Source organism: Nicotiana tabacum, chromosome 3 (genome assembly GCF_000715075.1).
Source record: "Nicotiana tabacum cultivar K326 chromosome 3, ASM71507v2, whole genome shotgun sequence".
NCBI classification, from domain to species: Eukaryota; Viridiplantae; Streptophyta; class Magnoliopsida; order Solanales; family Solanaceae; genus Nicotiana; species Nicotiana tabacum.
The window spans coordinates 14,311,386-14,322,586 of record NC_134082.1 but is presented as its reverse complement, the minus strand read 5'-3'; positions in this window follow the sequence as shown (position 1 = coordinate 14,322,586).

Genomic DNA, 11,201 nt, shown 5'->3' with positions numbered 1-11,201 from the left:
ATACCCCACTTGGTTAGCTAATGTTGTGCCAGTGCCAAAGAAGGACGGCAAGACCAGGGTGTGCGTTGATTATCGTGATCTCAACAAAGCAAGTCCAAATGATAATATTCCATTTCCAAATATCCATATTCTGATTGACAACTGTGCCAAGCATAAGATCATGTCTTTTGTGGATTTCTATGCGGGATACCACCAGATTTTGATGGATGAGGAGGATGCAGAAAAGACAGCATTCATTACACCATGGGGAACTTATTGCTACCAGATAATGTCATTTGATTTGAAAAATGCCGGGGCAACTTACATGAGGTCAATGACTACTGTGTTCCATGACATGATACACAAGGAGATTGAGGTTTATGTGGATGATGTGATCGTAAAGTCAAAGCAACATGTCGACCATTTCAGAGATTTGAGGATGTTTTTCCAAAGGCTCCGCAGATACAATTTTAAGCTTAACCTTGTCAAGTGTGCATTTGGTGTTCCATCTGGAAAACTGTTGGGATTCATAGTTAGTCTTCGAGGAATTGAATTGGACCCGTCAAAAATCAAAGCTATCCAAGAATTGCCACCTCCAAGGAACAAGACTGAGGTGATGAGTCTACTCGGGCGTTTGAACTACATCAGCAGGTTTATTGCTCAACTCACAACAACTTGTGAGCCCATATTTAAGTTGTTGTAGAAGGATGTTACGGTCAAATGGACTGATGAGTGCCAGGAGGTATTTGATAAGATCAAGGGATACTTGTCAAACCCACATGTGTTGGTCTCGTCGGAACCCGGGAGGCCTTTAATTCTTTATTTGATAGTCTTGGACAATTCGTTCGGTTGCGTACTGGGACAACATGACATCACCGGCAGAAAGGAGCAAGCCATCTATTATCTCAACAAGAAGTTCATGCCATATGAGGTTAAGTATACTCCCCTTGAAAGGACATGTTGCGCGCTGACTTGGATGGCACAAAAGTTGAAGCATTATTTGTCGTCCTACACTACTTACCTCATTTCTCGTCTGGACCCTCTAAAGTATATCTTTCAGAATCCTATGCCCACAGGAAGAATTGCAAAGTGGCATATTTTGCTCACAGAGTTTGACATCATCTATGTGACTTGGACCACGATGAAAGCCCAAGTATTGGCCGATGGATGAGAACCCGGTCGATGAAGAGTATGAACCATTGAGAACTTATTTTCCCGATGAAGAGGTGATGCTTATTGATGAGGTGGAGCAGGTTGAAAAACTAGGTTGGAAACTTTTCTTTGATAGAGTCGCTAACATGAAAGGTGTCGGAATAAGGGTCGTGCTTATTTCTGAAACAGGGCATCACTACCCTGTTATAGCCCAGCTTTGTTTCAATTGTACCAACAACATGGTTGAGTACGAGGCATGCATTTTGGAATTGAGTTTAGCGGTAGATATGGGAGTTCAGGAAGTCTTGGTCTTGGGAGACTCGGATCTTTTGGTGCACCAGATTCAAGGAGAATGAGAGACTCGGTATTTAAAGCTCATACTGTATCGGCAATGTTTGCATGATTTTTGTCAATGGTTTCGATCAATAGAATTTAGGAATATTCCAAGGATCCATAATGAGGTTGCCGATACTTTAGCTACCTTTGCATCAATGTTGCACCATCCTGACAAAGCTTATGTTGACCCTCTACATATTCAAGTTCATCATCAGCATGCCTATTATAATGTCGTTGAGGAAGAACTTGACGGTGAACCGTGGTTTCATGATATCAAGGAATACATTAGGATGGGGGTATATCCGGTACAAGCCACAGGTGATCAAAGAGAACAATTCGGCATTTGGCTAGTGGATTTTTCTTGAGCGGGGGAATTTTGTACAAGAGAACTCCTGATCTTGGGCTGTTGAGATGCATAGATGCAAAGCAAGCCACGACTATCATGACCGAAATACATTTCGGAGTTTGCACGCCGCATATAAATGGGTATGTTCTGGCAAAGAAAATTCTTCGAGCAGGGTATTACTGGCTCACCATGGAACGAGATTGCATCAGCTTTGTGCGCAAGTGTCATCAATGGCAGGTACACGGAGGCTTGATTCATTCTCCACCATTTGAGTTGCATACAATGTCCGCATTGTGGCCCTTTGTTGCTTGGGGCATAGATGACATTGGACCAATTGAGCCCGCAGAATCAAACAGGCACAGGTTTATTCTAGTGGCCATCAATTATTTCACGAAGTGGGTTGAAGCTAAGACTTTCAAATCTATGACCAAGAAGGCAGTGGTTAATTTCGTTCATTCAAATATCATTTGTCAGTTTGGAATCCCAAAGGTGGTCATCACAGATAATGGTTGCTAATCTTAACAGCCATTTGATGAAAGTAGTATGCCAACAATTCAAGATTACATATCGGAATTCCACTCCGTATCGCCCCAAGGCAAATGGAGCTGTTGAGGCGGCCAACAAGAACATAAAGAAAATACTTCAAAAAATGGTGCAAGGTTCCAGACAATGGCATGAAAAGTTGCCCTTTGCTTTGCTAGGTTATCGCACTACTGTTCGCACTTCAGTAGGTGAAACTCCTTTTTTGTTGGTATATGGTACTGAAGCAGTGATACTCGCGGAAGTTGAAATTCCATCTCTTCGGATTGCTGCTGAAGCCGAAATTGATGATGATGAGTGGGTCAAAACCCGTTTGGAGTAATTAAGTCTGATTGACGAGAAAATACTGGAAGTAGTGTATCATGTCCAGTTGTATCAAAAGAGAATAGAAAGAGCATACAATAAGAAGGTGCGTCCCCAGAAATTTGAAGTGTGTCAGCAAGTATTGAAACGCATCCTTCCACATCAGGCTGAAGCAAAAGGCAAGTTCGCCCCAAATTGGTAGGGGCCGTTCATTGTAACAAGAGTGTTGTCCAATGATGGTTTGTACTTAGCAAATATAGAAGGCAAATGTGTAGATATGACTATCAATTCTGATGCGGTCAAAAAATATTTTGTATGATTTCTTTAGTTTGTCTAATTGTTGTTTGTACTTGGCATGTTTTGAAGATTAGAATGACGAAAGCATTTTATTCTGCTATCTAAACACTTTATCCTTTATTACCCCTTTGAGCCTTATTTATTTTCTTTCATACCCCTCTTTTGGAATCAGAAGCAAAGTTTAAAAGTACAGATACAGGAAATATAAATAAACAAAAGAGAGAAAAGAGGAAAAAAGAAGAGAAAAAGAGAAAGAAAAAATTGGAAAAGAATAAAGAAAAAAAAGAAAAAAAAGAAGAAAAAAAGAGAAAAGAAAACGAAAAAAAGAGAGACAAGTAACAAAAACAAAGCAATTCCTATGTCATGAACTACGTTCGACCTGATTCCTTAAAGGATACGTAGGCAGCCTTACGATTCGGTCCCATCAAAATAAAATTCAAAAGTTCCCAGACAAATAAACTGGGGCAGAAGTTGCAGTTTCGTAGGAGATTTGATTCCAAAAGTTGTAATTTTGAGCCCATTTCAGTTGTTTTTGAGCCTTTATAATATCCTTTCCCTCCCTATCCAAAAGCCCACATTACAGTCTAAAGAAGGACCTTCCGATCAATCTGTAAGGAATGCCAAGTCAGGCGATATAGAGGTATGATTCGCATTAGGGGCAACACTCCGTGCTGCACAAAGGAAAATGAATAAATAAGAGAGTCTTATTGGTGAAAACCCTCAAGGGCACGGTAGGGTGATAGAAAGATGAGAGAAATTAAAATGAGAGAGTCTTATTGATGAAAACTTTCACGGGCACCATGAGGCGGCAGTGAGGTGAGAGATGAACAAATGAGAGAGGTTTGTTGGCAAAAACCCTTTGGGGCGCCGCAAGCCGAACAAGGTTGGTGACTTTGCAACGAGATGGGAATATGGAAATCCCGAGGCATAAAGTATGACAAATGAAAGGTGATTGGTTGAACAGGTTGGGCTGATTAATCCGAAATGCATGTCATAATCATTGGTGCCAGCTACTTTACTCAGATAAGTCTCTTTTCCTTTTCTCCCTCAAACAGTCCTCTTGTTTTGGATTTTATTCTTTACTCTCGAAGTCATTGCATTTCATTTCTTTTGGGTTTATTTCTCTAAGGCTTTCCCAATGTCAGCCTTGTTTAAGCAAGTAAGAAAGTATTTCAAAGCTTACTACCAACTTCCAAATTGCACAAAGCAAAGTGCGGCCAAAACATACCAGAAATAGCATGATGCAAGAAAATGAGGTGTTAGTGAAAGTTCAAGTGGTTGAAGGGTTTGTGAATTTTGTGGAAGATACCAAGGTTCAAATTGGAAGGACGAAAATGTAAAACAACGGGTTGAGTGTGTCACACCTCCTTTTTCCGCACCCGAGAGGGGGCAGGGGAGTTTTTTCCAATTAAAGGACAATCGAAATGGGATTGGTTTATTTATTTCAGAGTCGCCACTCGGGAGATTTAGGGTGTCCCAAGTCACCAATTTTAATCCCGAATCGAGGAAAAGAATGACTCCATATTACAGTCTGCGTACCAGAAATCCGGAAAAGGAATTCTGTTAACCCGAGAGAAGGTGTTAGGCATTCCCGAGTTCCGTGGTTCTAGTCGCTCAACTGTTATATTTGGCTTGATTATCTGATTTTATACAAATATGAACTTATGTGCAAATTTTATCTTTTTACCGCTTTTATCATTCACTGTTATTTTGATAGGACTTGCAACGTCGTGAAAACATATCTCGAACCACGTTACATCAATGCACCCGTGGTTATTGACATATCTCGACTCGGTTGAGATTTGGATTGGGGTCACATAAATATGCACCCGAATTTAGGGAGATAACATTATTAAAAGCGTGCCTAACGCAACTAGCGTATTGTTATTTTGGGGAAGGCCATAAAATTAGCTGAACGGCCTGTCCCGAATCTAAGTGTTTTAATACATATACATTTGGAGGGCCCCGCAGCTTGTGCATTTTAGTTCGTCGAGGCTCGTCTCATTCATTATTTAAAACAGAATTTGCAACGTCATGGAAATGCATCTCAGATCACGTCACAATCAATGTACCCGTGATTAGAGACACATTTCGATTCCGTTGAGATTTGGATTTAGGTCACATAAATGTGCACCCGAGTTTAAGGAAATTAAATTATTAAAGGCGCGCCTAAAGCAACTAGCGCATTATTATTTTGGGTAGGGCCGTGAAATTCGCTAAACGGCCCGACCCGGAATCTAAGTATTTAATACATATATTGTGTGAGGGCTCCGCAATCTGTACATTTATTTGGCGAAGCTAGTCTCGTTTTTTATTTATTTATTTCTTTTTTTTTCTCTTTTTCTCTTTTTTCTTTAGAAAAGGACAAGGCTAAAATGACTACATTTCTTTGCTACTTCGCGAGGTCATGGGTTGTCGATTAAACTTATTTGATGAAACGAGTATTTTTTCCGCGGGATTAAATTACTACTATGATTTTAACATTGCTACTGCATGTACAAACAACTATTAAGACAAACATTTAGATAACAATAATCTGAGCATGAAGAAATAAAATGCCGAATAACTACTTAACATGATGGAACAAATGAAATGCATTCACGACCAAATTTCAATATCATACGGAGTTAATTAACAAGGAATAGTGATTTACAAACATCATATGAATATGTCTCGCTCATTTGCATACTATTCGCATGAACTAGGATTGTATTTCAACAAAACACATGTACATATTACTAAACAACAAATATGAAGGACACGGACAGAGATGACCTACTTGATATTATCGTGCGATGCGTTGGACCTGCGACGAAACCTCGGACAACAACCTTGACGTACCGGACCTCGACGAACCAAAGGCGACCTCAACGGACTGCACGACGACAGTGAAAGAACAGCGATAACATGGGCTGGTTGGTTGTCGCGTTTGGATAGTACAGCTGGAGCAGTGGTGTTTGGACAATGTTCAGTGGTCGTTTGATCCACTGCTGGGCGTGAGGAAACGACGGGGAGACTGGTGGTGGCGTGAAGTCGAGCTGGAGGTTTGGTGGTGTACGCCGGTGGTCGACGAGGCTGGGTAGCAGGTGGTCGTGAGCTGCTGTTTGACGGACGTGCTGAAAACGAACAGCAGCAACAATGGCTGCTGTCACACCTCCTTTTTCCGCACCCGAGGGGCGCAGGGGGAGTTTTTTCCAATTAAAGGACAATCGAAACGGGATGGGTTTATTTATTTCAGAGTCGCCACTTGGGAGATTTAGGGTGTCCCAAGTCACCAATTTTAATCCCGAATCGAGGAAAAGAATGACTCTATATTATGGTCTGCGTACCAGAAATCCGGATAAGGAATTCTGTTAACCCGGGAGAAGGTGTTAGGCATTCCCGAGTTCCGTGGTTCTAGCACGGTCGCTCAATTGTTATATTCGGCTTGATTATCTGATTTTATACAAGTATGAACTTATGTGCCAATTTTATCTTTTAACCGCTTTATTAATTATTATTATTAGGAATGTGAACGTCGCTTAAAACATGTCTTTGGACTACGTCACATGAAATGCACCCACAATCTGGAACATATCTTATTTGACGTTTTGGGATTTGGATTTGGGTCGCATGAAATGCACACCCCAAGTTTTAAGAAGGTAAATTATTAAACACGCGCCTAAAGAGACTATCGAGTTATTATTTTGGGAAGGCCACGAAATTCACTAAGCGGCCCTCCTGAATTCTAAGTAATTTAAAACAAGTATTTACTGAGGGCCCCGCAATTTGTATTTTTTATTCGGCGAGGCTCATCTCGTTCTTATTTTTTTAAAAGAATTTGCAACATCATGGAAATGCATCTTGGGCCACGCCACAATCAATGCGCCCGTGACTAGAGACATATTTCGACTCCGTTGAGATTTGGATTTGGGTCACATAAATGTGCACCCGAGTTTAGGGAGATAACATTATTAAAGGCGCGCCTAAAGCAACTAGCGCATTATTATTTTGGGTAGGGCCGTGAAACTTGCTAAACGGCCCGTCCCGGAATCTTAGTATTTAATATATACATTTAGAGGGTCCCGCGGCTTGTGCATTTTTTTTTTTGCGAGGCTCGTCTCATTTTACTATTTAAGGGCAAACTTAAAACAACTACGATTTCCTACTAGTGAAGCCATCCGAGATTAAACGAAAAAAAAAAATGATTCTAACAGGTAATAATATCCATGGTAAAAATGAAAAATAGAATAACCTCGTTCATATGCTCACATTTACTTTAAGCATGCAGTAACTAAACATAACATAAACATTTTTAACACAACAACAAAATTGCATTGTTGACATTCATATATATCGAATATTCTCATTTATTGCCTTGAACCATAATATGCAAAACGAACAAAATGAAACAAGGGACGAAGAACACCAACCTTCGAACCTCGACAATCCTAGAACGACAAACAGTGCTTCCTACGGAACTCGAACCGGACCTCACTCGACGAGGAATAATGATGAAACCTCGGACAAACACCTCGACGTACCGGACCTCGACGACCCAAAGTCGACCTCGACGGAAAACAGAAAACTCGGCAAGGCGGGATCGCGGCAACCCACAACTGCTCGCGAAAGACGGAACGACGTCGACAGCAGTAAGGTCGACGCGGGGGGAGGGTGGGGCTACTGACGGACCTGTTTGGTGGTGTACGCCGGTGGTTTTGGACGCGAGGGTTTTGTTGGTGGTTTTGGACGTGAAGGGGTGGCGTGTGGGCAGTAATGGAGGAGTGGGTGTCGCGGACGTGAGGGAGTAGTCTTTTGGACGTGGGGGGGGGGGGGCCTAGGGTCGTTGGGTCGTCGACTGGTGGTGGTCGATGGTGAGGCCGGTAACTGGAGGTGGAAGGGTGGTTGTTCTTGGTGGTTTTGGGCGGTAGGGTCGACGCGGTGGAGCTGGAGGTTGCTGGGGTTGTTGAGGGAAGTTGGTCCGGTGCTGGGGAAGGTGACGGGGATACGACGGGTCTGGTTTTTTCGGTAAAAGGGGGGGTCGGGCTCGTTTTCTTTTCCAGTAGGTTTTTTTTTTTTTTTGGTTTCGTTTCCTCAAAGAAGACGGAGGAACAGTGGTGACGAGGGGAGGGGAACGGGTGGTGATGGGAGCTGGTTGACGTCGAAGGTTATGGCGTCGGGGCAGGTGGTCGACGGAGGGAAGGTGACAGTAGGGTTTTTCTTTCTTCTTCCTGCGAAGAAGATGATACACAATACATGTTTTCAAAAAAATCAAAAATCCTCCCTTGTCAAATGTGTAGTCCGTGTATTTGACATGGTTTGCCCAGAAAAATGAGCCCACGCGTGGTGGGGTTCAAGGCATATGTCCCCCACGCGTGGTGGGGTTCCCCATGTGTCCTGGACACGGTTTATTATGGGCTAGGTCCGAAAATTAGGCCTAGAACCGGGTAGTTTGAACCCGAATATTATTCTTTTGCCCGGACCCGAGAAATAGGAACACGTTGTTTAACTAGTCCTATGTAAGCAAAATAACTACCAAAAATAAGACTAGTATTTAAACAAAATTATATATTTTTAAATATTTTCAAGATTTTAAATAGCTACAAAAATATTAATAAAACTATTTTTTTGTAATTTTCGTAAATATTAAGATAAAATATGAAGTACTATTTTTGTATTTTTTCAAAGTTAAAACGACTATAAAATATTAATAAAACCATTTTTTTGTAATTTTCGTAAATATTAAGATAAAATATGAAGTAATATTTTTTGTATTTTTCAAAGTTAAAATAACTATAAAATATTAATAAAACTATTTTTGTAATTTTCGTTTTTTTTAATAAAGACAAAAATATGAAACAATATTTTTTGTATTAAAATGACTTCAAAACATTAATAGAATTATATATATATTTTTTGTTAATTTTCGAATTTATATAAAGTACCAAAATAAAGTGCAATTTTTGATTTTTTTCAAGTTTATGAGGGATACATAAACTAAAATTTATATATATACTTTTTTTGTAATTTTTCTTTTTGCAACGAAATAAAGTAAAAATAGTTAAAATAGCTATACTAGACCCAATTTCACATATTCACACTAAAAATGTGAAAATTCTCGGGGAGGGTCAAAAATCACGTGCTTACAGCTGCCCCTCTTTGACTGGAAACACGAAGAGTTTTCCGACAAAGAATGACTAGACGTGTTTTTGACCCGACCATTACTTGGACGGACTACACTTCAGGAAAGGGAGGGAATGTTACCGAGCCCTGGTATCCGAGCTGCCTACATATCCTTGGTTATACAGGAATCAGGCCACGTGTAGTTCGGAAATGAGAGAGATAGTGAAGTGTACCGAGGTGAAGAGCCGATCGAGGTGCCGTTCCGTTGAGGTTCCGGTCCGCGGTCCTGTCGTTACAACAAAAATGAAAACTGAAAAAGACTAACTAAGCCTATCAGCTACTAGTTACAAGGATTCCTATCTCTTAAGTCTTCTGAAACTTGGTCTTGAGTCTTGAATGGTGCTTCATACAGACTTTGGATTTGAACCTTGATACTTGCTAGTTGTAGGCGCTAGTTCTTGAGCAGATCACATCCGTTCTCCACTTCCGTGCTTCGGATTCATTCATTTTTTTTTTTTTGTTTTTGTGACTAGCTTTTGTTGACCCTCTCAGACTGTTGACTCGCATTCTTGGGGCGAGCTTCTTGTTGCTTCTATCTTTGATTGAGTGCTGGGGATTTCTGTTGTAATCCTTCTGCTTTCCAGTGGGTCACTGCTTGATTTTGAAAAATGTTTCTCCGTTCTACAGGCGGACTCCTGACTTCTTCTATCTTCGACACGCAACAACCTCCGTTCTACAGGCGGGTCCCTGACAATCAAAACAAACAAAACAAACAAAATTTCCTAACCAGTTTGTACTGGGAAGATTTGTGAGTCGTTAGCAAAATTGTAACTCACTTACACCACTGATGCAATGATGAGAGCAAACTAAAGTCTAGGATGTGCATCTCCTATGAGTAAAACCAAAACCCTTGCTAGCAAATGTGTCTGCTAAAATAAAAACCTCAATGACTCAAACTAGAAAGTGTGTCTTCTATAGTTGAATCGGACTGAGCTAAACTAGGAAGTGCGTCTCCTAAGGGTGAAAACTTCAGTGATTAGAAACTAGGAAGTGCGTCTCCTATGAATAAAATCTCGATTAGGAAGTGCGTCTCCTACGGTCGAACTTAAAATGAATCAAATTAGGAAGTGCGTCTCCTACTGGTGAAGCTTGCTTAGGAAGTGCGTCTCCTATTGGAAAAACTGTTCTTAGGAAGTGCGTCTCCTAATGGGTAAAACTTGCTTAGGAAGTGCGTCTCCTATTGGTAGAACTAAACTTAGGAAGTGCGTCTCCTATGGGTGAAATGAATCTAGGAAGTGCGTCTCCTATTGATGAAACTTGTTCTTAGGAAGTGCGTCTCCTGCTGGGTAAGACTTGCTTAGGAAGTGCGTCTCCTATTGGTGAAACTTAACCTAGGAAGTGCGTCTCCTATTGGTGAAATAAACTTAGGAAGTGCGTCTCCTATCGGTGAAATTAACTTAGGAAGTGCGTCTCCTATTGGTGAAACTTGCTTAGGAAGTGCGTCTCCTATTGGTGAAATAAACTTAGGAAGTGCGTCTCCTATTGGTGAAATAAACTTAGAAAGTGCGTCTCCTATCGGTGAAATTAACTTAGGAAGTGCGTCTCCTATTGGTGAAACTTGCTTAGGAAGTGCATCTCCTATTGGTGAAACTGACTTAGGAAGTGCGTCTCCTACTGGTGAAACTGACTTAGGAAGTGCGTCTCTTACTGGTGAGACTTATCTTAGGAAGTGCGTCTCCTATTGGTGAAACTGAAACTTAGGAAGTGCGTCTCCTATTGGTGAAACTGAAACTTAGGAAGTGCGTCTCCTATTGGTGAAATAAACTTAGGAAGTGCGTCTCCTATCGGTGAAATTAATCTTAGGAAGTGCGTCTCCTATTGGTGAAACTGAAACTTAGGAAGTGCGTCTCCTATTGGTGAAACTGAAACTTAGGAAGTGCGTCTCCTATTGGTGAAATAAACTTAGGAAGTGCGTCTCCTACTGGTGAAACTGAAACTTAGGAAGTGCGTCTCCTATTGGTGAAACTGAAACTTAGGAAGTGCGTCTCCTACTGGTGAAACTTATCTTAGGAAGTGCGTCTCCTACTGATAAAATATTTTTAGGAAGTGCGTCTCCTATTGGTGAAACTGAACTTAGGAAGTGCGT